At 34.5% G+C, this 27135-nt stretch overlaps 1 protein-coding gene across 1 annotated transcript in view; it reads right to left on the reverse strand.

Annotated features, from left to right (window-relative positions):
* LOC126882528 (gastrula zinc finger protein XlCGF58.1-like) overlaps positions 1-27135 on the reverse strand; it is a 60086-nt gene that overhangs the window by 2210 nt on the left and 30741 nt on the right. The gene's annotated exons all lie outside the window — the stretch shown is intronic.

Below are 27135 nucleotides of genomic sequence, written 5' to 3' on the forward strand. Positions count from 1 at the left end.
ATTATTAATGTTGCATTAGGATTGAAAACTTCACCTTTTAAATGCCAGATGACGCTAGTCACCTAATCCATTCACGTCAGTTGCGGTGTGGGGGATAAACTCTCATTGTTAATCACTTCGAGTATGGAGCAGCAGGGCTACGTCTCTCCGATGAGACTCCAACAAGAGTCGAAAATCGTCGATTCAGACTGCTGGACTGCGCTCCGTATTCTAAGTGAAAAATAAGATTGTTTTGCCTTCGCATTGCAACTGGATAATAATGGAATTTTTATTTTATTTTTATATTGGTCGTTACTTCTTTGAGTAACTAGGTCCATTTTCTGTTGGAATTTACCAACTGAACAGACGGGGTCGTGAATTGTAAGTTTTTGAATTCCCTCTTGTCTTCTTCGTTTCAGCGTCCATCTGGCTTACAAATTTTAGAAGCCATGGAGGTGTTACCAAGGAAATGGACCAATAAGTTTTCAATTTAAAAATCTTTTAGTAATATTATTAATGTTGCTATTACGATTGAAAACTTCACCCTTTTACAAATAATATAGTTTCTTCGTTAAACCAATTTTAACGTATGGCTCCGAAGTGTGGCAAATGACAAAAAAATCCGAAAATAAGCTGCTTACTACTGAAATGGATTTTTTTAGAAGATCTGCCAGAATATCGAGATGGGACCATGTTCGAAATGAACAGATCAGAGAAAAAGTAGGTAAGCAGAAAACAATAGTGGACGAGGTACAACGAAACCAACTTACTTGGTATGGACACGTCCAACGAATGGGAGATGAAAGATTACCAAAAATTACAATGAGATGGATACCGCCAGAAAAACGGAAAAGAGGCAGGCCACCGACCTCCTGGAAACAAGGAATTACAAAAGCCATGTCAGAAAGAAATCTTCAAGAAAATGACTGGCTAGATCGACAGGCTTGGCGATTGGGTACCGGAAGGCGTAGAACGCTATAGAACCGGTTATATATATATATATATATATATATATATATATATATATATATATATATATATATATATAGTTTCTTCGTATTTTCTTCACAGCACTGTTGGTTATTGAATGAATTCCTCGATGGTTTGTCCTTGAAGTGACGAAATATTTGTAGAATGAAGATTTTTAATAACGGACCATGACCTGCAGATGGTCAGATAAATACAATAAAAAAGAAAGGTGAGAGGGTATATTTGTATGTTGTTGAGACAGATAAACAGACAGCGCGCAAGAATAGGAAAAATAATGCAAAATAAGCAAAGTTTAGAAAATATAAAAGACCAACTCGTATAATATATGAATTAAGATCGAGATCAAGAACAAAGCAAAGAAATAAAAATTGACTTTAACAGACTAATTCTAGGACATGGCATAAGATATACTTCGGTCAAAATTTTTAATTTTCGAAATGCTTATGTTTCACACGACATAAAATATACAAGATCAGACAAAAATAACAACAAAATAAAAAAAAATATCGCTGTCGCAATTTGAAATAAATATAACGTAACTAAGCCAAAAAAACTAAGACTAAAACAAAATTAATGGCAAAATTTAGTTTTTGTTCTTTTTACATTAACTTCAACACAGCGTAATACTCATAAAAACAGTAAATTACGGTATGATGAAATCAAAGAACGAAGCAAATAATTTAAAAAAATATAATAAAAAAGAAAAATGAGAAGTCCCAGATCTAAACAATAAATCGGAAAATTCTCTGGGAACTACTTTCTGCTAACATCCTTAATATCTGCCTTTTACAATTTATAATACAAGGAGACGACGAATAAAGAAGACGAAAGGTACTCTACAATATGCAGTCACATTCCATCTATTCGTCTAGGAAAAATTCCAACGAAATTTGATTCCGTGTACTCAAAATATGAGTAAAATTAAAAATTAAAAAACAGCTAATTTTTCATTTCGGGTTAGAGGTGATCCACTATCCCGATACGTACTCCAGACGACTTCAGTGGGGCTACATGAACACCATCTATTACAGAGAAATGAGAAGTTACAGATCTAAACAATAGATCTGAAAATTCTCTTGGAATCACATTCTGATAACATCCTTAATCTCGGCCTTTTACAGTTTAAAAGACAAGGATACGTCTAATAAAGAAGACGAAAGGGACTCTACAATATGCAGTCACATTCAGTCTATTTGTCTAGAAAAATTCCAACGAAAGTTTATTCCGCGTACTCAAAATATGAGTAAAATGAAAAATTAAAAAACAGGTTATGTTTCATTTCGGTTCAGACGTGATCCACCATCCCCATACGTACGTTTCTGTTTCTCCAGACGTCTTCAATGGGGCTTCAGTGGGGCTACATCTTCTTCTTGTAGTGCCTATCCGTTTCGGATGTTGGCGGCCATCATGGCAATCTGTACTTTGCACACTGCTGCTGTGAAAAGATTTGTAGTGGTTGTGTTGAACCACGCACGTAGATTTTTCAGCCAGGAAATCCTTCGCCTTCCTGGTCCTCGCTTTCCTTCTGCTTTTCCCAGCAAGATTAGTTGCAGCAGGCCATATCTTTCACTGTTCCTCATGATGTGACCGAGGTATTCGATTTTGGCTGTTTTTATTTTGATTAACAGCTCTTTTTCTTTTTACATTCTCAACAAAACACCCTCATTAGTAATGGGATCGGTATAAGATATCTTCAGTATTCGACGATAAAGCCACATTTCAAAAGCCTTCATTTTCTTGCAGCTGGCGTGTGTGAGAGTCCACGACTCAACTCCATACAACAGTATAGGAAAGATATAACATCGAAGTAATCTGACTTTTATGGGTATCGACAAATCATGACATTTCAATAATTTTGCCATTTTTTCAAATGCAGATCTTGCTTTCTCTATCCTACATTTGATTTCTATGGAATGGTCCCAATTTTCATTGACGTTCGTACCAAGGTAGGTGTATGTTTTTACTCTTTCTATTTGTTGACCATTCACACTGATTCGTGCAAATTGTTGTTCATTCTTAGAGATCATCATACATTTTGTTTTCTTAGTGTTTAGTGAAAGTCCCTATCTCTGACTGACTTCTGCGATTCTGTTCATTAACTCCTGGAGGGCTTCAGAACTGTTAGCGAATACCACCGTGTTGTCTGCGTATCTTATGTTATTGATACATTCTCCGTTAATTCAAATTCCGGCTTCAACATCATCCACTGCTTCTTGAAAGATTTCCTCAGAGTAGATGTTAAACAGCAGTGGGGATAGTATTAGAGATTGCAATTGCTGGATCCAGCATCCAGCAATCCAGCTGGATCCAGCGCTTTTTTTTACATGCTGGATGCTGGATCCAGCCAACCGTGTTGGATCCAGCAGCGCGGATCCGCAAACGTGTCAAATTCGAAATAAGTTACTTAATGTCTTCATTAGCATCTTTATTCAAAGCCGTGAGTCGGCAACTTGCCATTCTATGACGCTAGCAGTAGCTGAGTATGCTGAAAAGCTTCTACAGCCTAAAAGTTTGCACCGATAAAGCGTTGATAGACATTGATTCTGAGATAAATTCTCTGCTGGCGAATGGTCAATAATCAATGAGTTGATAGCCACTTTTTAACCGGTGAAACTGGCTATAAAAGCTCTTTGCAGATGAGAGTTGACTTTGATAACGGCCGACACAACCATGAAATTTGCCTTAGACAAACTAAATAGCCAGGACTCTAGCCTTAGTGCCGATATATCTGAAATACTACCAACAGAATCGCGGAATGGTGCCTTTCTGAAATTACAGGTCCATTAGTGGACTTACAAAATCTAAAAAAGTATGGCGAAGGACTAAACAATCCTGGTTATTTCCTCATGCCGAAAAAGAATGCAATGCGACAAAAGATGAAAAATTTGTTGAGTCGTATAAATAAACAAGTGATTGTGGAACCAGTGCGAGAGGACATAATGGAAGAAGATGGAATCCGGAGCCCGTGAATTTTACTGGAACAAAAACTTAACATTGAATTGAAACGAGAAAGAGAAAACCAAAAAAACTGATTCTCAAAAAGATTTTGGAAAAGGAAATGGCCATTTATGAGACCGAAGGAGTGAAAGGCGATCATTTGTCCATGGTCTATGACTATTTAATGATCTTAAAACCGACCAGTATAGAGCCGAAAGGGCTTTCTCCGCAACCAGCTGTATGTGCAGTTCTATGCGCAGTAGGTTAGGCCTATGTTTTTTAAGGTCTCACTTCTAAAAAAACTAAATAATTCATGTTTCTGTTGTTTAGAAATTTAGAATACAGACCAAAAAACATTTAAATCGTGTTTTTATTTTGATTCCACATTTTGCTGGGGTCTAGGACGTTTCATCGCCGCCGTTTCGATGCCGCCGTTTCGATGCCGCCAGTTCGATGCCGATGTCGGTCGATTCATCGCCAGTCAATTAATCGCTATCTGATATATTTCCGAATTTTCGACAGTTACAATTATTATTTATTTTTAGTATTAATTAGGAATTCTAAGAAATGCGAGATATGACGGCGATGAAATGGACTGGCGATGAACCGGAGGCATCGAAACGGCGGCATCGAAACGGTGGCGATGAAACGTCCCATTCCGTTTTGCTGGATCCGCGCTGGATCCAGCTGGATTCAGGCCAATCTTGCAAAAATCCAGCTGGATTGAAAATGCTGCTGGATTGCAATCCGTAGATAGTGTACATCCCTGACGGACCCCACGTTTGATTTTGATATCGTCGGATTCTCCTGCCTCTGTCCGGATAGATGATGTTTGATTCCAGTACAGATTGCTGATAATCCTTAAATCACAGGTGTTTATTCCAATATTGGTTAATATCTCCATCAGCTTGTCGTGCTTTACTGTATCAAACACTTTATGGTCATCAATGAAACATGCATAAATATTGCAATTTACGTCTCTATATCGTTGAAATAGCACTTGTATACTAAATAGAGCCTCTCTTGTACCCACTGCATTTCGAAAACCAAACTGTGTTCGGCTGATTTTTTCTTCACACAGTCTATATCCTTTGATGTATAATTTTTGGAAATAATTTTAATATATGGCTCATTAACCTGATGGTTCGGAAATTACTGCAGGATACGGATTTTGTTTTCTTTGGTAAAGCAATAAACGTCGACTTCAACCATGTTCTTGGTATTACTCCGCTTAAATATTATGTCGTTAAATACTTTGGTTAGGCGTTGAGTACAGTCGGTATTAAATAGTTTTATAAGTTAAGCATATGCATTGACAGGTCCAGGAGGTTTGTCATCTTTTAGTTGTGATATTGCTCTTTCCACTTCATCTGATGTGATTGGTAATTGGTCATCACATACATATGTAGGATGGAGGTTGTTCAGATCTAGTATCATCAAAGAGTTCCTGTATGTATTTTGTCCATATGCAGATTTCTTGATTTCTGTCTGTGATGATATTCCTCTATTGGTCTCGCAATTTGCTAGCTGTGTCGGATTTCTGAAAACCAGCTGCTTGTTTCACCTTTTTATGCATGAACATCCTGAATCGAAACGAAACCAAGCTGCCTATTTTGAGCAGTGGCGGCTCGTGGTAATTTAAGGAGGGTGTTCAATTAAAGAATGTAATTATACGAATGGTGAATACGCGCCGCAGGCGAAAAATTTTTGGGGCCTCGCCAAAAGATGTTCTGTAAAATAAAACCTATCTTTGACCCGATTAGTCAGGATGTCACTTTTTTTGTTTTGTGCATAATATGATACCTACTGAATAATGGCGCTTCTTCGGTGGTGAAGGTGGAGGCAGAAGTTACGAATAATGAAATGGGTTTGTCAAAACTGTTTAAAAATCAGTTTATTTTAACGGCATCCACAGACCGAGATTGAAATTATAGTTTTATTCTTTGAAAATACTAAACATGGAAAACAAAATAAAGAATGTAGTTTATCACACCCACATAATCACTAAGTTTTTCTATATTGTTCAACTTTAAAACAATGTTTAAACTTTTTGTTTCTTATTGCACATTCTAGTACCAAGTTAATTTCCGGCCAAGTTAGTCCATTCTTTTTATAAGAAGTCGATTTTCAAAACTATTTGCATTTTCCTTTATAAACTTCACTGAATAAGACTCCACCATCCTAAAAAAACTACCTACCAATATTGTATTTAATAAAATCCCACAACAGAAAATGCCAAACTGTGAATCGAAACGCTTCGCCCCGGTCTCTGCGTGCAGTGCACAAATCGTCAATGTTTTAAGATAGGAGAATCCCTGGTTCACGGATTTAAGAGCTCTCGTTCTTCTATAGGGTTACTGTCTAGTGGCTGGGTTCAATTTGAATGCTGCACTTACCACGTGCATCTAGCGTAGCGGTGTTGTGCAAACAAATTATGTGATTAATAAATACAGTTGTATTTTAATGATACTACTATATACTTAATGATAATATGTATTTTAATGAAATTTGATTGGGTGTTCACTGCACAAGTGAACCAATGGAGAAACCGCCCCCGATTTTGAGAATACTTGTAAAAATGATTTTGCGTATCGAACTCTCTAGCAGTAGCAACATCTATTACAGAGAAATTAGAAGTTCCAGATCTAAACAATAAATCTAAAAATTCTTTTAGAACCACTTTCTGGTAACATCCTTAATCTCCGCCTTTTACAATTTATATAACAAGGAGACTTTTAACATAATATAATAATAAACTTTCATATGATTTTGGATCTATGTATATTAAACATAAATAAAAATACAAAATAAAATTTATAGAAGATCACTAGGCCGATGTTTCCTAATTATATGTCTTTTAAGGGTTACCTTTAACTTAGCTTTATATGAACAACATGGACAGGCGAATTGTGGTTCTTTCTGGCATTCTCTTCTTTTGTGCTCTCTCAATGATGATTTTAATTTATATATTCTATCGCAGGTGTCACAAGGAAAGCCTAAAAGTTATTAAGTTAATCATATATATGTATATATAAATAACCAAAAGTGGATAACGAGTATTAGTAAAATATTCAGAGAAGGAGGCAATAACACTGCGAGATATCCTTTTGTCTTACTGAGGAAGCAAAATAAAATTGGCTTAACCCAGCGTGAGCTAAGCCGATTAGAGAAACTTTGGTACGACTGAGCAAATTTTATCTACTTTATTCTATACGATAAGAGTAAGCCTCTGGCTTAATACCTGCAGAAAGATTTATGAAGTGCCGATTCACAAAATCTCTTTTCTCTCTTTCTTCTCCTTCATCTCGTTTCTCTCACTTACATACCCTTTTGATGCTAGATTTATTTATATAGACTTACGCCGTTATTAATCAAAATTCAGAGTTGGGGCAATAATATGAAATGGTTGTAATTTCGAGACGAATCTATTCATGATAATTTTATTGCATTTGAGTGACATTATATTTTCCACATATGTTTGCGGTGTCCTTTAAAAAAAGTTTATGGTACGTGTAAGTGGTAAAAGCTTTATTGATGCGTGCCGTAATACTGACAGTGACTTTAAAATTGAAAATAAAAACGAACGAAAGTTTTACTGTTAATATTAAAATATTGAAAATAAAACTTTATTAGAACTGGTAAATAGGGAGAAGTGTATTTTTGAAGTGTGTAAATTAAATAATTCCTAGCTGAGCGCTTTCGGCTTGTAAAGCCATCTTCAGAGCTATGCTACAATAAAAAGGCCTCTAATGAATAATTGATTTTAGAATTCAAAGTTTAACTTACGTCAAAAGGATCAAAATACCACTAAGAAGAGAGATGGATCCCATGTATGATACAAAAAAACATGGGATCCATCTCTCTTCTTAGTGGTAGTTTGATCCTTTTGGCGTAAGTTAAACTTTGAATTCTAAAATAAATTATTCATTAGAGGCCTTTTTATTGTAGCATAGCTCTGAAGATGGCTTTGCAAGCCGAAAGCGCTCAGCTAGGAATTATTTAATTTACACACTTAGAAAATACACTTCTCCCTATTTACCTGTTGTCATAAGTGTGTACAAAACTATTTCAGTCTTTACATTTTTATTAGAACTAATCTTATGATTACACCATTCGTGGGGAGGGAGATTTGTTAGGTTGTATCTCACTTCCCACCTATCCAGCACGGTAAAATTACAATAAATTAGTTCCCAATACTCAGAATAGGAGTAGAACTAATAAAAATAATAAATAATCATTTAAGTAAGTAAGTAATCATAACCACATTTTTTTAACTTTCAAAATTTCAACCATCTTTCAATTTTAATAGTGGGATTACTTATTCTATTTTAGATTCACTGATGATGGACTGATAGGTCCGAAAACGTTCTGAATTGGACATATTTTTTTCAATCCATTGGGATTTTTAAAATTTTTAATAAATATACCAATTACATAGAAGTGGTTTTTACTTAATGTTAGAGTTTTTTAACTATATGGTATACAGCCAACCTAGGGAACTACCCTTTTTAGTTTAAATAATCATTTCGTTGTGAACCGAAACAAAAGCCGTCTTGTTTTAGTTAGTTAACTAGTTTTTAACCGGTTTTAACCCTTCTTAGGATTTCTTCAGAGAACACATATTTGATTCTCTCTGAACCACTAAAATTCGGGCCGCCGGCCTCGGTTCTCAAACGAAATAACATGATGACACGGATGCCGTGGCGGCATCTGCTAAATACGAACGAAAATTTTATTTTTAATATTAACAATATTGAAAATAGAACTTTATAAGAACAAATCTTCGGGTTACACTATACGTGGCTTCTAAAATTTGCAAGCCAACGAATTGCCGGAGCTAAGAAGCCGACAGAAATCTATCAGGTTGCATCTCATTCACGCCTGTCTAACACGGTAAAATTCCAACAAAGATTAGTTCCCAATATTCAGAATAGGAGTAGAACTAATAAAAAAATAATTAAAAGACTTAGGGACGGTTGTTCGAACGCTAATCAACAATGATCACTATCAAATATTTAATTACTGTCAAAACTGTCAATGCCAACTTTGGTTGGGTTGCTAAAAACATAATTGATTACAATTCTGAGACTATAATCAATTAATATAACAATAATTATTAACATAATTGATAATAAATCTCATAATTTTAATTAATTATGTTTTCAGCAACCCAAACAAAGTTGACATTGACAGTTTGGTGACAGTAATTAAATATTTGATAATTGTTGATTAGCGTTCGAACAACCGGCCCTAAGGTTTCAATCTAATAGGACATAAAGTAACACCAAAAATATTACTCAACATCCCACCAAATTGAAAACAATGGGAACCTTCTCTGGTTACACCTCTGAGGCTTCTAAAATTGGCAAGCCATAACGGATGCTGAGACTATAGAAGATGAGGGAATTTTACAATTTATAATTAATTTTCAATAAATTGAAAATGGTTATTCATTTTTAATAAATAATTATTTCGTTGAGAACCGAAACAATAATAGCCGTTTTATTTTAGTTAGTTCAGAGAGCGCCAAAAGAACTATATATTCTTCCTGTAATATGGAACGTTCGTTTGTGTACAACTACACTCCTGGCCAAAAAAATCGGGACACCTTAAATCGAATCTCCTAAACCTGTTGTCCGATTTTAGTATGTTATAGCCTCATTCTTTAAGAATCTCGATGTAGTAATAATGTTGCTGAACATGTAAATGTCATTTTATACCGCATGTAACAATAATACTGTGTTTTTTCCTCAAAATTCGGAGCACCCTGTGGAATAATCTAGCATTTAAAAAATATTGAAATTAAAACTCAATTGTAGCCTTAGGATTTCTTAACATTATGTTTTTTGACTCATTCACTTATGTTGGATAATAAAAAATTAGGTACTTTAACAATTAGTCATGTTCTTCATCAATACAGGGTGTTTCTAATAAGTGCGACAAACTGTAAGGGTTAATTCTACATGAAAAAATAATGACAGTTTGCTTTATAAACACATGTCCGCAAATGCTTCGTTTTCGAAATACGGGATGTTGATTTTTTTCTTACAAACTGATGATTTATTTATTGCTCTAAAACCGGTTGAGGTATGCAAATGAAATTTGGTAGATTTTAAGGGGTCTAGGACGTTTCATCGCCGCCGTTTCGATGCCGCCAGTTCGATGCCGATGCCGGCCGATTAATCGCCAGTCAATTAATCGCTATCTGATATATTTCCGAATTTTCGACATCAAAAGAACAAGACATCAAAAATGACCCATTTTTAAGGTGTCCCGATTTTTTTCGCCAGGACTGTATAAACCAAAATATACTATCTAATTGTTTAAAACACAAAATTTATTCAAAAATGTTTATTCAATACACATTACGGATTTTTTCATGCACTTTCACGTGTTTTGTTAAGTTAGTTTTAATCTTCGTTTTGTAGTCACATTGAGGGCAAAAGTACTTTGGTTCTTTTTGGCACTCGTGTGTAACATGAGCTTTCAGACTTTGTTTGTACTTGTAGGCCCTTCCGCAAGTTTCACAACGGAAATAGTTTTCTAAAATAAAAGTATATATTCAGAAATCAATGCGGAACATGTTATAAACTAAACGCCCTCTAGTATATTCCATTCTTTATAACCCTTTATATATAACCCTAAATTTTATAACCCTTTTTGCCACTTCACTCACCCATCGGAAGACAGGATTACGTGGACGTCGGTAAAGAGAAATAGAAATTAGATAATAGTGAAGAGAAAAGGGAGCACAGTTGGCGTCCAACGTTACGAAATTAATGAATATATACTTTTTGATAAATTCAGTCGGACCATTTCGATGGAACGTGTCCCCTCGAGTGTCGACTCACCAGTGTTGGCGGTAGATATTTTAGTAAGTGGGTTAATTCATACAATGATAAAAATTCTAACACAATTTCGCTAGACCACTCCATAGGAAAAATGACCACGGCACTAACCGTACCAGCCCCTAGCTGAGTTCGAAGGATCTGTATCAGCTTCTGAGTTGCTTTTAACCTTGTTCATTTACCAACAAACGATGAGAAAGCGCGGGCCTATCGCGCCGGCCACAAACAGAGAGTTCGGTTCGAATAAAGAGGTAAACTAGAAAGTGGTGATGCATTGACAACAAAACCAAACTGAATGTATCAGATATAATGGAGCTATTAACACAAAATTTCGGATTAGCCATGGGCTCATTCTTATCTTCATTATAAGCTGATATATACTTATGATTATGAAGTATTTCGAACACAACACAGTGCACAAACAATAAAAACAATAGGTCTGGATCCCGCGTATGAAAAAAAAGTTGATTAATAGCAAACTGAAAATTTGTTAATAGCTTAAGGGTGTCTAGTCGAACAAACTTTGATATATAGGAACACTGGAACAGGGGAAGTTTTAATTGTGGAACAGGTTAAAAATTTGGAACGGTCAGACCACGAAAACGTCACATGTATTTGTCCGACAGAACTTCCAATTGATTTGTTACCCTTTCATTAAACTCTCATGCAAAAATCAGGCTGCTATTTATCACTAAATGGGAATTATAATGAGTGGAACACGTAGAATATGTCAAATGACAGGAATTATGACAGGTGATAAATAGCAGGTCTGATTTTTGCATGAGAGTTTAATGAAAGGGTAACAAATCAATCGGAAGTTCTGTCGGACAAAATACATGTGACGTTTTCGTGGTCTGACCGTTCCAAATTTTTAACCTGTTCCACAATTAAAACTTCCCTGTTCCAGTGTTCCCATATACCAAAGTTTGTCCCACTAGACACCCTTAAGCTATTAACAGATTTTCAGCTTGCTATTAATCAACTTTTTTTTTCATACGCAGGATCCAGACCTACAACCCACAGTATGGTGGAGATATGTAAATTGTAAATGATGTGTTCTTCCTTTGGCCTCACGGACCAGAAGAATAGAATTGATTTTTAAATAAGGAGTTCCACAAGGTTAAAGAAAAGAAACAACAAAATATCACCATCATTCCAAAGATACTCACAAGAAGGGATTCAAAGATTACAACAATACCATCTGTAAAGGGTTTATCAGAAAAATTAAAAACGACTGGAAACCAGTACCTACATCACAACAAAATTAAAAAAAAAAGTCTGAGATCTCTTCTGTCCAAAATCAAAACCAACGACACATAAGAAAGATCAAAAAAATACTGCCTCTATAAAATACCCATTGAATCCAACGAATTCTACGTGGGAGAAACTGGAAGACCATTAAATGTTAGGGTAAACGAGCATGAAATATTCATCACGAACAGAAACTTTGGATAATATGCAAACATGACTGTGACAACGAGCACAGAGTACAATGGAACGATGCATCAATAATCACGAAAGAAATATACATGAAAAAAAAAAAGTAAAAAAAGCAGTCCTTATCCTACTTAACGAAGAAAAATGTTTTTAAAGATACATTCATACATAATCTAACAAGATGTTATTCATACACCTTCTCAGAAGTTTTTAAAATAATCTTTTTAGAACGACTTCCGAAGTATAAATCGAGACGTCAAACATTAGTTACTTAATTAAAAATATAATTTTCTTTATACCCCAAAATGTGGATTATACAAGGTGATTCAGTGAAACGGTACGATTTGACAACGCTGCTGACGATAAAATAGAGGAGGCGCGGGCTTGCGACGTAAACGTTGTGTATCTAGATAGTGGCAAGTTTAGTTACCAAAAATGGTGAAAGTTTTATGCATGTACAACGAGCATTTCGTTTACACTACCATTTGCCACCCCGCGCGCAGTTCCGTCTGACACTGCCACCTCTTTTTTGTGATGTTGAACCACTACTTTCGAAGTTCCTAACTTCCTGTAACTTGGTCTTGTAAACGGGGCGGCAAATCGTAGTGTAAACGAAATCCTCGTTGTACACGCACAAAACTTTCACCATTTTTGTAATAAGTTTTCACAGCAAATACGCGTTGTTCACCGGACCACATCGCCATGATAACTAAACTTCCCACTCTCTAGATTCACAAAGTGAATCACCCTTTACTATCGTTACGGCGTAAACTAATGAACGTCACTTAATTTACCTGTGTTCTGACCCAACACTGATGGATCAGATGAAATTTTTTATGTTCACAGGAAATTTGTATGTCTTTGTTACACTTGTCCTACACTAGTTGCTACCCCATCATACTATTTATCTCACACAATCTTTACATAATCCCAGGGAACTCTCTTCTTATGGATTGCACACCAAACAGCCTCTAGAGATATGCAGCATTTGTCATACTTTCATAATTCTAATAAACAAATCGGCTAGCCAAATTGTTACTAAGGCAATTCATACTTCACCAGAGATATCACTTGATCCAACTCCTTCTTTCTGTACTTTTTGTAGTACTTGAGCAACTTCCTTGTTTGTTATATCGGTATAGTTGTGTTAGCAAACTAAGAGGGTCATTAATATTTAGCTCAGCGGGGTACTATTGATGGAAATGTGTACTTAAATAAACGAGGAATTATTCCATAAAACAGGTAGATCCCTTGTTGATAGGATTTCACACTTTGAAGAGCAGCACCCCGCTGAGCTGAATATTAATGACTCTTTTATATATAGTTATGGTGAGCGGAGTGCCATTGTCCGAGTTGTGAAATTATATAAACAAAAATTGGAAAAATCCTTTGTAAAAGGTATAACATTTTTATTAAAAATCCCTTTAAGGGTTACATCACCACAAAACGTTTTCGATTTTATAAAAAATCATCATCAATGTTAGACAGATTGCATGCCAGCTGAGCCACCAAAGAAATATTTGGGTAAAAACCCTTTAAATATAATATGGATGCATTAAAGGTGCATACTTAAATAAAATGGCTTAGGATGTATACATGGCAACAAGGATAATGCCCTTCGGTAAGGTATTGAATTTCCCAACACATGGGATGCAAATTGAGTTGTTTACATTCCAATGACTTAATGGCAACTCAGGTGCCATTAAGTCATTGGAATGTATTTGCAATTCAGTTTCCATTGGAATGTAAACAACTCAATTTGCATCCCTCGTGTGGGGAAATTCAATACAGTCGGAAAAAATGAAAGAATACCCATGCACGATCATATCAAGCACATATTTTGGATTTGCTGCCTTTTTCTATAAATAACAAACGAGAGAGATAGATTATTAAGTGTTGTCTACTAAGCAAAAACGTTATCCAAGACATGCGCAGCTACATATTTATAATTGACAGAGTGAGACGGCGACACAATTGTTCAACGTTGTTATATTAATTTAGTAGAAAATTTAAACTCGCACTTGACTATTTCTGTACTTCTAATGTAATTCTTAGAAAAGTATTCAACATCAGTAGAGATAATGATTGTATAAACTACTATTCGAGTAATTGTGCTGGTCAACTATAATCTGACAGATTCAATTTCTGTCACTTTGACAGTGAAACTGGGTTAGGTTCGGTAGAGTTTATAAATTTTAATAATCAGTCGTATTTACTTGAATAAACTTAGTTGTTTTAAAAGCTATTTTGATATTTTTGATATTGTATTTTTGGTTTGGTAAGTATTTATTTAATTAAAATAAGGCAATAAAATTTGTAAGTAATCATCTGTCTATGAGTTTGCCAAACGTGAACATATTACTCTGATTTTTCCATCATAATATATAAAATTACAGATTAGTACATATATTTTTACGAATGTACATTTATTTGCAGCTAATCTCTGGAAAATGATCTGGATACCAAAATGATCTGAATTCGTTAAGTTACTTTTATTTAAGTCACTTAATGCAGCTGACATAAACGACATTTTTTAAATTCCTGTTACTATTTACGTCCGGCAACTTTAACATGGAGAAATTCATAATACTATATTTGCTTACTCATTAGTTTTGTATTATTAATCTATATCAAATAATTAATAAAATTACGGTATTAAAAGTAACATTTATTACCAATAAATATATAGGTATTATCAGAAAAAGAAACATCACAAACATTTTTTGACACATTTACGTAGTGAAAAATCGTACGGTGGGGTAGTAGTCACATAGGTTTTTTACAGTAAGTATTAACTTAGTTTAGACGTTGTTTTGACTAGAAATTTTTGATTTGATTCGTATGCACATCATCGATGACGCATGGGTATTCTTTCATTGTTCCGTCTGTACCTTACCTAAGTGTATTATCCTTGTTGCAATGTATCCATCCTAAGGCATCCTATTTTATATAAGTATGCACATTTAATGCATCCATATTATATTTAAAGGGTTTTTACCCGAATATTTCTTTGGTGGCTCAGCTGACATGCAATCTGTCTAACATTAATGATGATTTTTTATAAAATCGAAAACGTTTTGTTGTGATGTAGCCCTTAAAGGGATTTTTAATAAAAATTTTATACCTTTTACAAAGGATTTTTCCAATTTTTGTGATTGATGGTATACAGCCAACTACGGGAAAAAAATTTTTTTTCCTTCTGGATTTTATATAAACAAAGGTTTAAATTTATAAAACGGGTAGATCCATTGTTTATGGAATTTCTCAACTCTGACTGTGTAACTGTGTAAGTTACGTTCTGGTTTTCTGTTAAAATCTTCATTCTAAACTGTCGAAGTATTTTCCACCAAAAGTGATAATGACAAGTCTTTACAATTATTATTGAAAAGAAATACTATATACATAGGTACACAGTTGTTTTTTCTAAAATTAAATTGTTTTTTGTTGTGTAACTAGAAATCAAAACACATTAAATCATTTGACAAGGTTTATTTAAAAATATTAATTTAGTACATATTTCTGCTTTTTTCGTGCAGTTTTACGTGTTTTGTCAAGTTAGCTTTTACCTTCGTTTTATAACTACACTGAAGACAAAAGAACTTCGGTTCTTTTTGACACTCGTTTGTAATATGAGCTTTTAGATTTTGTTTGTACTTATAGCCTCTTCCGCATGTTTCACATTTGAAATAGTTTACTAAAATAAAAGTATATTTTTAAAAAACAATTACGAACAAGTTCTAGTGTTGGCTAGGATTTTATCTTCTGTACACTTATAGTACACTAATAATAGAATTAAGAATTCTAATAAGTTTAATTAACAATAATTATTCTAATATATTGTCACGATCCCAGGCCGACCCTTTCAATTCCGGAAGCTTCTGGCGGCGAACTGTCTGAAACCCTTTCTGTGGGTGAGACAAAAGAAACTTGTTTACAATCGGCGTATCTAGAAGGTCATCGATAAACCTTTTTTTATTGTTCTGTAAATAATATTTTCCTTTTGATTTTTGTGGAAATCAGTAGACAAATTGTACATAACTATATAAATAGACATTTTTGGAATTAAAGTTGAGTTGTGAATTTGAAACCGTCGGTGTACTTTGATATGTAACGGGCGCGGTATATTTTTTTGAATTTGTAATTAGATAAATTAGTAGATTTAGTGTAATAAATAAATTAGATATCGTAGTTTGTAAAATAAAATATATAAATTCAGTGCTTTTCATCTGTTTAGTTGTAACTTATTAAAAATAAATAAAGTCAGCTAAAATTAAACATTAGTGCCTAAAAGATCATAGAAAAGTCAAGTCAGTTTTGTAACAATATTATGAAAATGAAACTACGATAATACAACTAGACGAAAATACAAATCCCGTCCCCATTATGAAAGGAGTTAGAAAAGAAGACGTATCTAATATCGTTAAAACTTTGCCAAAACTACAAATTGGTCAACATATTATGGTATTAACGTTAATGGCAACAATCTAAACCACCTCAGATTTGCTGACGATATTGTGATTAGAGCGAGCACATTTGAGGAACTGCAAAGTATGATGGAGAAACTTGCAGGTAGCTCCCAATACGCCGACCTAAAAATGGATATGACAAAAACAAGATTAATGACAAACACATGGGATCAGCAGCGAGATAAAGCAACTTTCGGAATATATCTACCTAGACCAGTGTTTCCCAACCTTTTTTGTGCCATGCCTCACCTTAGCCTTTCTAAAATTCTTATGCCCCTATGTAACAATCATAATTTTTAATACTAAAAAAATTTAATTGTTCACTTAAGAAACTTAAATGTTAGATTTTTTAGACGAAATAACTAGTCCGTTCTTTAACGGTAAAATATTGCAAAATCTCTAAATTTTAAAGAACCGCTTGGATTGACATGAAATTTGGCATACACATAGCTAACAAATCAAAGAAAAAAAGTGATATTGTGCCGATATGTGCTTTTGCCCTGGGGGTGATTTTCACCCCCTCTTGGGGGTGAAAAAATATTCGTCCAAAGAAAGTCAGGAAATGGATAAACTGGCTAATTTTAAGTAACTTTTGTTCTATAGAGTTTTTTCACTAAGTCAATACTTTTCGAGTTATTTGGCAGTGAATATGTTCATTTTAGCAACAAAATAACCACGCTTTTAGACGGTTTTTCGCAAATAACTCAAATAGTCAGTATTTTGTCGAAAAAACATTCTTAGCAAAAATATAGCCTGTAAATTTTTTAAAAAAATGGTGTATATATCACGTCTCTACACCTAGTAGAAGCAGAGTTATAGCTAATAAAATTAGGTTCATATTCGTCAAATTCCAAATGGAATAATTTAACGTGAAATAACCAAAAATGAAGCACATTTCGGGGAAAACTCATTACAACTTATTTAAAGTGTTTAAAAAAGCTTTATTTTTGTTTTATAAAAAAATTTCTAGCATCAAAATTAAACAAGTTACGCTCAAAAAAAAGTTAGCCCCTTTTGGTTTTGGTAAAAAAATCGAGAAAATCACCCCCTAATTAGTATCTTAAATGATCTTAATCGTTACGATTTCACAAGTTTCTTGACTCGTGTATTTATTGTTTATATGATCTGTAAGTTTCATCGGTACAAAGTCCTTATTATTGAAAGGGCTGTAGTTAAAATGGGTTGAACGAGTCACTGATCACGAATGTATGCAAATTTAGAAACACCAAATCTTAATCAATTTTTGTCTAACAGAAAAACAAAAATATACATGATATTCAGAAAAGCAAATCTGACTTTTTTTGTTTTTCGAGATTTTTGGTATCTGTAACAATTTTTAAGTTATTTTGAAAAAAAGCATATTTTTCAAAATTTAAATTTTTAAAAATTTTACTTTGAAACCAAATTTTTTCAAAAATAACCACTTTGAATCGATGAAACTTACAGATCATATAAACACAACATAAGTAAAATAATTTTTGGAGCGGTAACGAATAATTTCATTTAAGTTGCTAATTAGAGGGTGGTCTTCCCGATTTTTTTTTTGAAAAAACAAATGGGACCAACTTTATTTTGAGCGTAACTTGCTTAACTTTAATGATAGAAACTTTTTGTAAAAACAAAAATAAAGATTTTTTTAAACACTCTAAAAAAGTTATAATGGGTTTTCCCCAAAAAGTGCTTAATTTTTTGGATATTTCACGTCGAAATATTCTATTTGAAATTTGGTAAATATGAATCTATTTTTCATTGGCTATAACTCCGGTTCTAAGAGATCCAGAGACCTAACGCGTACACTATTTTTTTACTTTTTTATAAGCTATATTTTTGCTAAGAACGTTTTTTCGAAGAAATACTTACTTTTTGAGTTATTTGCGAAAAACCGTCTAAAAATGTGGTTATTTTGTTGAAAAATGAACATATTCACTCGCAAATAACTCGAAAAGTGTTGACTTGGCGAAAAAGCTCTATAGAACAAAAGTTACTTAAAATTAGTCAGTTTACCCATTTCCGGACTTATTTTGGACATATATTTTTTCACCCCCAATAGGGGGTGAAACTCACCCCCAGGGCAAAAGCACACATCGGCACAATATCACTTTTTTTCTTTGACATGTAAGCTATACGTATGCCAAATTTCATGTCAATCCCAGCGGTTGATGCAATACAGTAAGTAAATCCCAATACAGTAAGTAAATTTTCAAAACATAAAATGAACAACTGCGCTTGATGCTTGCTGCACAGAGATTTTATATTAGGTTCCAATTTGGTTAGCTACAGTCTCAGGTCTTTACGTTGTGTTATATCCAGCCGATTTCTTTTTTACTAGTATATCATTTACAGCACTATATCCACATTTAGCTAAATATGAAGATGAAAATGGTAGCAACAGTTTTCTTGTATGTTGAATTTGAGAATTAGATTTCTGTTTTCTACCAAAGACATGACATGTGACATTGCTCCTTTTATAATAAATTAAGTTTTAACTAACTTATCATTTTGCAATTCTGTAAGTTCCTCTTGATATTCTTTTTCTCATGATCATCTTTCAGTGCGTCACAGTTTTTCGATTTCTTTCTAACGCATTAAATTGTATGTGACAGAAAAAAAGGCACGTCGGTGATTCCATTTCGTCGGTGACATTTTTATAACATTTATTCTAGTTATTCTAGTTGTCGATAGATGGCGCCATAATAAAAAAATATTTTTTTTAATTAGATAATAATATTACAAATATAATCTGTATAATTTATAAGACTATACAAATCAAAGAAAATACCATGTTATAAATGCAAGAAACACATTTGATTTGTTTTTATTCCAAATTGAAAATAAAATGAGAAAACTGTCAGATTTAACTAAAATGTCATGTTAGAATAAATGTCATAAATGTGTATTATCACGGACTTACCCTTTTTCCTATCATTTGTTACGCACTGAAAAATGATCATGAAAAGGACAATACTGCATATTTGATAAATCAGACAAATCCACTAACATTGGCTGCATCATCTATGTTTAAAAATTAATCTTTTTGTCAGAAAATCTTTCCTTTAAATAAGCCAGAACAATATTCAGATGATTGACAATAATAAGTAAACCGGTATCAATACCTCCCATTTTTGGAGCCAATGAAACTGGTCAAAGTTTTTGTTGTTGTTATTATTTCTGACATAACTGAATATGGGTAATGAAACCAAATACTTTGCTTTTGTGTCGACAAGAGTTTTATTTGTTCCTTGAAGTTGCTTAGTTAATATATTTAGTTTTTCAAAGATATTGGCTAAATAGCTCACAAGGAATATGGCCGGTTTGCGCTCGACCGTTTTGCGCCCTTACCTGAAATCGACCGGTTTGCGCTTTGCAATTTTCATAATAGAAATATCTAACTACTATAGTTTCCTTAATCGGCCTATTTGCGCTCTCTTGCAATATAATTTTAATTTCATTCACAATAATAGTCTGGTGAACCTACCTGACTCAAAATAAGTCCCCTTCCTTGCCTATACAGTAAAGCCACAACGCTTTTTCACCTGTTTTTGTTTGGCGACCATTTTGCCCACCTTAATTTTCCTTCTGTACTCACTTTTAATTCGCTGCCGCAACCACCACATTTCCTAGTATTTTTTAATACCCCGTGTGAATATCAAAAGGCGAGAATTTTCTCCCTATCTGCTGCCATAACAATACCATCCAAGAACGTTATATTTCACACGCGGTACACGACGCCATTTTCTTGGCTTCACTTGGAATCACTAAGACACACGACTGAGACAACTGCACCCCGTGAAAGTTGAGTCAGAAAGAACTTAGAAAGCCCTTCTAAGAAGGGAAGGAGGAAGACCCAACCCTTCGATCTTAACTTAACTTTCGGGTATTTCCGGCTTTTTTTGTGTTTCCACCTTCCAATTGCTGTGCACATCATCTAGACTATATCCATTTTTTTTATAGTTTTATGATTTTTTAAAACTAATTTTACTAGCCTAACCGTTACCTGATCGTTATGGTAGAATAAAATTAAACGTCGATTACAAGAGAGCGCAAAACGGTCGATATAAGAAAATAATTAGCTATACATCTCCATTAAGAAAGTGTTAGAGCGCAAACCGGCCGATTTCAGGTAAGGGCGCAGAACGGTCGAGCGCATACCGGCCGACACCGCTCACAAGTGCTTTATTCCATAAATCTTTTCAAGCAATTCCCTTTAGTTAGCCATCTTACTTCAGTATTAAATAAAATTCTCATATGGTCTTCATTATATTCTTCACAAAATAGATTGAAGAGACGTTCACATTTGGCATTAGCTTTAATAGCATTAACACACTTTATTACTGAATGTAGTATGTATATTCCATTTAGAACAGGCGAGATGTTTTTAGCTACCAAGTCTTTCCTGTGAATAACACAATGCAGAAGAATCATTTCTGGATTCGAATCTTTCATAAATTTTAAGCAGCCATTTTTCTTGCCCATCGTATTAGGAGCACCATCTGCACCACAAGATGATATTTTTCCTTGGTATATCATTGACCACTAAATAAGTTTTTAGCTTATTATATAAAATGTATATCCTTGAAGGTAGTGGTGCTTTCTAATCTTTCACAGAACATTTCTTCGAAAAAATGCCCTTTATCAATATATCTTACGTAAGTTATCAATACTGCATCATTTAGTATAGCAAAGTTGATCCAAAAGATGGCATAACCCAGACATCCAAAGTGAAAGTTATCCTTCAACACCAAATTGTTCTATATGGTCCACATAATGTCCAGAAAAAAGTCACACCATTTTGAGCGTCGGGTTTGGGGGGAGAGGGGGGAGAAACCGGTAAATTCGTAGTTTTTTAAGTTTTTCGCCAATATTTCTAAAACTATGCGGTTTAGCATGAACAACCTTCTATACAAAATTATTCTACATTAAATTTGAAATAAAAAAGGCCCTATGCATAATCTTTCTAAAATGAATGGTTCCAAAGTTACGGAGGTAGTATAGTATAACTGGTCCAAAAAAAGGCCTAACCCAAACATCCAAAGTAAAAGTTTTCCTCCAACACCAAAATGTTCTATATGGTCCACATATTGTTCAGTAAAAAGTTACACCATTTTGAGCGTCCGGTTTGGGAGGGAGATGGGAGAGAAACCGGTAAATTAGTAGTTTTTTTACGTTTTTCGTCAATATTCCTAAAACTGTGCTTTAGCGTAAAAAATGTTATATACAAAAATGTTCTACATGAAATTTAAAATAAAAAATGTTCTATACATAATTGTCATAAAATCAACGGTTTCAGAGTTACGGAGGGAGAAAAGTCGAGGTTTTCGATACTTTTTATATTTTTTGGGCAATATTTATGATATAACTATACCAAAAACCCGGACATCCAAAGTGAAAGTTATCCTCCAACACCAAATTGTTCTATATGGTCCACATAATGTTCAGAAAAAAGTCACACCATTTTGAGCGTCGTGTTTGGGGGGGAGAGGGGGAGAAATCGGTAAATATAAAAAGTATCGAAAACCTCCACTTTTCATCCTCCGTAACTCTGGAACCGTTGATTTTATAACAATTATGTATAGAACCTTTTTTGTTTTCAATTTTATGTAGAACATTTTTCTGTAGAACATTCCTTACGCTAAAGCATAGTTTTAGAAATATTGACGAAAAACGTAAAAAACTACTAATTTACCGACTTCTCCCCCATCTCCCCCCCAAACCGGACGCTCAAAATGGTGAAACTTTTTACTGAACAATATGTGGACCATCTAGAACAATTTGGTGTTGAAGGAAAACTTTTACTTTGGATGTCTGGGTTAGGCCTTTTTTGGACCAATTATACTATACTACCTCCGTAACTTTGGAACCGTTCATTTTAGAAGGGTTATGCATAGGGCCTTCTTTATTTCAAATTTAATGTAGAACAATTTTATGTAGAGGTTTGTTCATGCTAAACCGCTTAGTTTTAGAAATATTGACGAAAAACCTAAAAAACTACGAATTTGCAGATTTCTCCCCCCTCTCCCCCCCAAACCCGACGCTCAAAATGGTGTGACTTTTTTCTGAACATTATGTGGACCATATAGAATAATTTGGTGTTGGAGGATAACTTTCACTTTGGATGTCTGGGTTTGGGTCTAACTATACCATACTAATTCTCTAAATTTGACTAACTAATAATTGCTCTAAAAAATTTCTTTTCAGCTTTTTAACAAGTGGTTTTTCAATATCTTCACTCATTTCGCCTTGTCTTCTAGTAACAATATTGTTACTGAGTGGCATAGCTTTTACATCTTTTGTCATCTTTTCAAGAACCGTTTATGCTGATATTGACGGCTGTATTAAATTCTCTTCTATAGTATTATTTTTTCCAGTTTTATAGATTTTTTTTTCATTTTATTAAGTGCAAATTTACAATCTACTCCAATTACAACACAGAGTATTTAGCAAATAGTAGCAAAGTCTTGAATCCTGGCATGCTTTGGGCACCATCCATCGATGGTTCTCCAATACACCTAATCAGTTAGGTCCTCTGGCCATGTCCTTTTCAGTCTTCTTCCCACAAATGGCGGCTGGTAGAGTTGTTGAATAGTTTGACTTTTATGGGCGAAATTTCTTTCTTGGGCTTTGTTTGCCTGTAGTTTAATAACATCTTCGATGAATGGTATCCCAAGGTCATTATGGATAGTTATATTGGAAACGTACCATGGTGCATTCGCTATCATGCGCAGCGTCTTTGATTGAAAAGTTTGCAGTATTTTAGTGTTGCTCGGTTTGCTGCAGCCCCATAACTCTATACCATAACTCCATATCAGCTTTAGTATAATTTTGTATAATAATACTTTGTTTTCTAATGATAACTTTGATCTTTTACCTAGCAGCCAATACATTTGTCTGACTTTTAAATTTAGTTGAGCTTTCTTGGTTTTGATATGGTTCTTCCATGTCAGCTTTCGGTCCAAATGGAGTCCCAGGTACTTGACATCTGATTTTAAGGGGATAGGAATGTTGTTAATATGAACCTGTGGACAGTCGATCCTTCTTGTTGTGAACGTAATTTGTAAAGACTTTTCACCGTTTACTTTAATCTTCCATTTTGTTAACCATGTTTGAAGTGAATTTAAATAGTTTTGCAGTTTGTTAGAAGCTCTATCTGTGTTATCGTCTGATGTAATAGGTCTGGATCCCGCGTATGAAAAAAAAGTTGATTAATAGCAAGCTGAAAATTTGTTAATAGCTTAAGGGTGTCTAGTCGAATAAACTTTGATATGTGTGAACACTGGAACAGGGGTAGTTTTAATTGTGGAACAGGTTAAAAATTTGGAACGGTCACAGCACGAAAACGGCACATTTATTTTGTCCGACAGAACAGACTTAAACTCTTCGAACAGAGATTAAACTCTCATGCAAAAATCAGGCTGCTATTTATCACCAAATGGGCGTTTTAATGAGTGGAACATGTAGAATATGTCAAATGACAGGAATTATGACAGGTAATAAATAGCAGTCTTATTTTTTCATGAAAATTTAATCTCTGTTCGGAGAATTTAAGTCTGTTCTGTCGGACAAAATAAATGTGCCGTTTTCGTGCTGTGACCGTTCCAAATTTTTAACCTGTTCCACAATTAAAACTACCCCTGTTTCAGTGTTCCCATATATCAAAGTTTATTCGACTAGACACCCTTAAGCTATTAACAAATTTTCAGCTTGCTATTAATCAACTTTTTTTTCATACGCGGGATCCAGACCTATAAGGATTCCTGTATCGTCGGCAAATGTGGCCATAGTAATGTCATCATCAGCAGGTATATCAGCAGTGTAAAGGAGATAAAGGAAAAGGGACCGAGGACACTACCTTGAGGTACTCCGGATTGTATAGGATGATATTTGGAAAGTGAGGTATTTACTTTGATTTGGAAAAATCGGTCGCTCAGATATGATTTTAATATCAGGTATATTTCATTAGGCATATTCTTTTTCACTTTATACAACAGGCCTTTATGCCACACCTTATCAAATGCCTTTTCCACATCAAGGAATACTGCCGCACACATTTTCTTTCCCTCTAAAGTTTCTTTTATATAATTTACAATCCTATGGCACTGCTGTATTGTTGAGTGGTCATGTCGGAAGCCAAATTAATAGTCAGGTATTATGTTATTTATGTTTATTCTTTCGAGAATTCGGACTAAGAGAAGTCTTTCGAAAATTTTTGACATTATTGGTAGAAGGCTTATAGGACGATAGGAGGAGGGTTCTGTAGGCGGTTTGCCCGGTTTCGCAATCATAATTATTTGTGCGTATTTCCATTTAATTGAATAGGAAAGTGACACAGTCTTATCATGCTGTTATATACAATAGTTAGCAGGACTATCGCTTTTCTAGTCACATGCTTTAGTACATCACCATTAATTAAGTCAAAACCTGGAGCCTTATGAGGGTTTATTTTATTTATCGCCTTCCAGATATCTGTTGGTGTACATGTTTTCAGTGGTAGTGATAATTGACAAGGAGCGTCGAGAAATGTGTATACTTCTTCATCTTCAGCATTGACTTCTCTATGTAGACTAAATACCTGGGCGAGGTGTTGTGCTAATGTGTTTGATTTTTCTTCATCAGTTTTTGCCCAGCTTAGATCCGATTTTCTAATTGGTGGAATAGATGCTATTGGTCTCTTGAATTTTTTGGTCGCTTGCCATAATGAATGGTCATTAGGTGTTAGGTTGGAGGTGTAATATTTAAAAGTCTCATTACGGGTCTGGATTAAAGCTGTACGCAGTTGATGTGTTAACCGATTTATTTGTGTTTTATCCCGGAGATTCCTTGACCGCTGCCATTTGGCTCTAGTTCTTCTTTTTTCATTTAAAATTTCTTGAATTTGTAAAGGAATGTTATGATCATGGGTGGTAATTTTTTTATCATCTGGAGTTGACTTCCATGCAGCATCTTGTATTACTTCTGTTAAATGTTGCACCGCTTTTTCTATTCATGGGGTTCTTTAATTCGATGTTTTAAGTTTATATTTGTGTTAATAATAGCTTGAAATTGTTCCCAGTTGGTTCTTTTATTGCAGAGTTTTGCCACAGGTTCCTTCCATATTACAGTTGTACTTAGTGTTATGATTATTGCGGTGTGATCTGAACTTAAATCAAGACTGGGTTCTATTTTGTAATGTATATTTGAGATACCTTTGATAACGGCAAAGTCTAGCAGGTCAGGAATCCTGTTTTGATCGGTCGGCCAATACGTTGGCTGACCTGTCGAAAGGAAGTTTAAATTATTTCTCTGCGAGCACGCCAATAAATTTCGACTCTTTGGTGTTATAAGCCTCGATCCCCATACGGTGTGTTTGGCGTTTCAGTCTCCAGCTGCTATAAATCGGGGTCCTAATTCTTGAAAAAAGGTCTCGTATTCTTCAATTGATATGGAGTGTCTAGGAGGACAGTAAATTGCTGCAATGGCAAGTGGCCATGTAAATGTTTCTATTTTTAGTATGGCTCCTGGTATTTTAGGTGCGGCGTAATTTTGTAGGAAATAGTGTTTAATAGAAGATTTAATCATAATTGCTGTTCCTGCGTGAGCACTTCCATCAGGATGATGAGTAAGGTACGTTGTGTATAAAGGGATTTTTACTACTGTTCTTTCGGTTGAGTGTGATTCTGAGTTTTATAGATGAATAAAGAAATTTGATAAATAGACTCAAAAACAAGATTAGTAGTTGAATTATGAGCAGTAAATAAAGACTATGTTGTTCTCGAAATGTCCCTTTAAAGTTCTCGGATAAATCTTAAAAAAACGAAGCGAAAGGGTTAAACTCATGTCGGAGTCCATGTTCGAATTGCCCCCTTAAAAATTAAATTGCCCCCCAGTGGGGCGTCAGCCCCACGTTGGGAAACACTGACCTAGACCAAATTCTGAAACTTGACACAGAGAAATCAAAATACGGAAGTCACTAGAAGAGCATGTTGAATAAAATTAGTTGGATACTTAAGAACCTGAAAATACCTCAATACTTGAGGAAAGTCTTCAAACATATGGAAGGTACTTCCTATGCCTTGTTCCTTCCGGATTGTTGGCAATTAACATGGCTATTCTGACTTTGTTAACGACATATCTGAATAGTTCGGCAGCTGACAATCCAAACCATTGCCGCAAGTTTTGGAGCTACGAGTTTTTCCTCCTCCCTGGACCCCTTCTGCTGTCTATTTTTCCTTGGATGATCAGCTGAAGTACCTGCTATACAGGGTGAGGCAGATAAAAGTCCTATTAGAAATATCTCGAGAACTAAAGGAAACAGAATCATGAAAATTGGAAAGAAGGGGTTTTGAAGAGTGATCTCTTTAATGAAAATATTTTCATCGATTTGCTACTTCCGGTTATACCGGAAGTGGCTTATAACTTCGTTCTTTTAAATGGAACATCCTGTATATTTTTACATTTTTGGATTCTCCTGGATGTCTGCTTTCTTAAAATATGAGGTTTTGTAA

This window comes from Diabrotica virgifera, chromosome 3, assembly GCF_917563875.1.
Source record: "Diabrotica virgifera virgifera chromosome 3, PGI_DIABVI_V3a".
NCBI classification, from domain to species: domain Eukaryota; kingdom Metazoa; phylum Arthropoda; class Insecta; order Coleoptera; family Chrysomelidae; genus Diabrotica; species Diabrotica virgifera.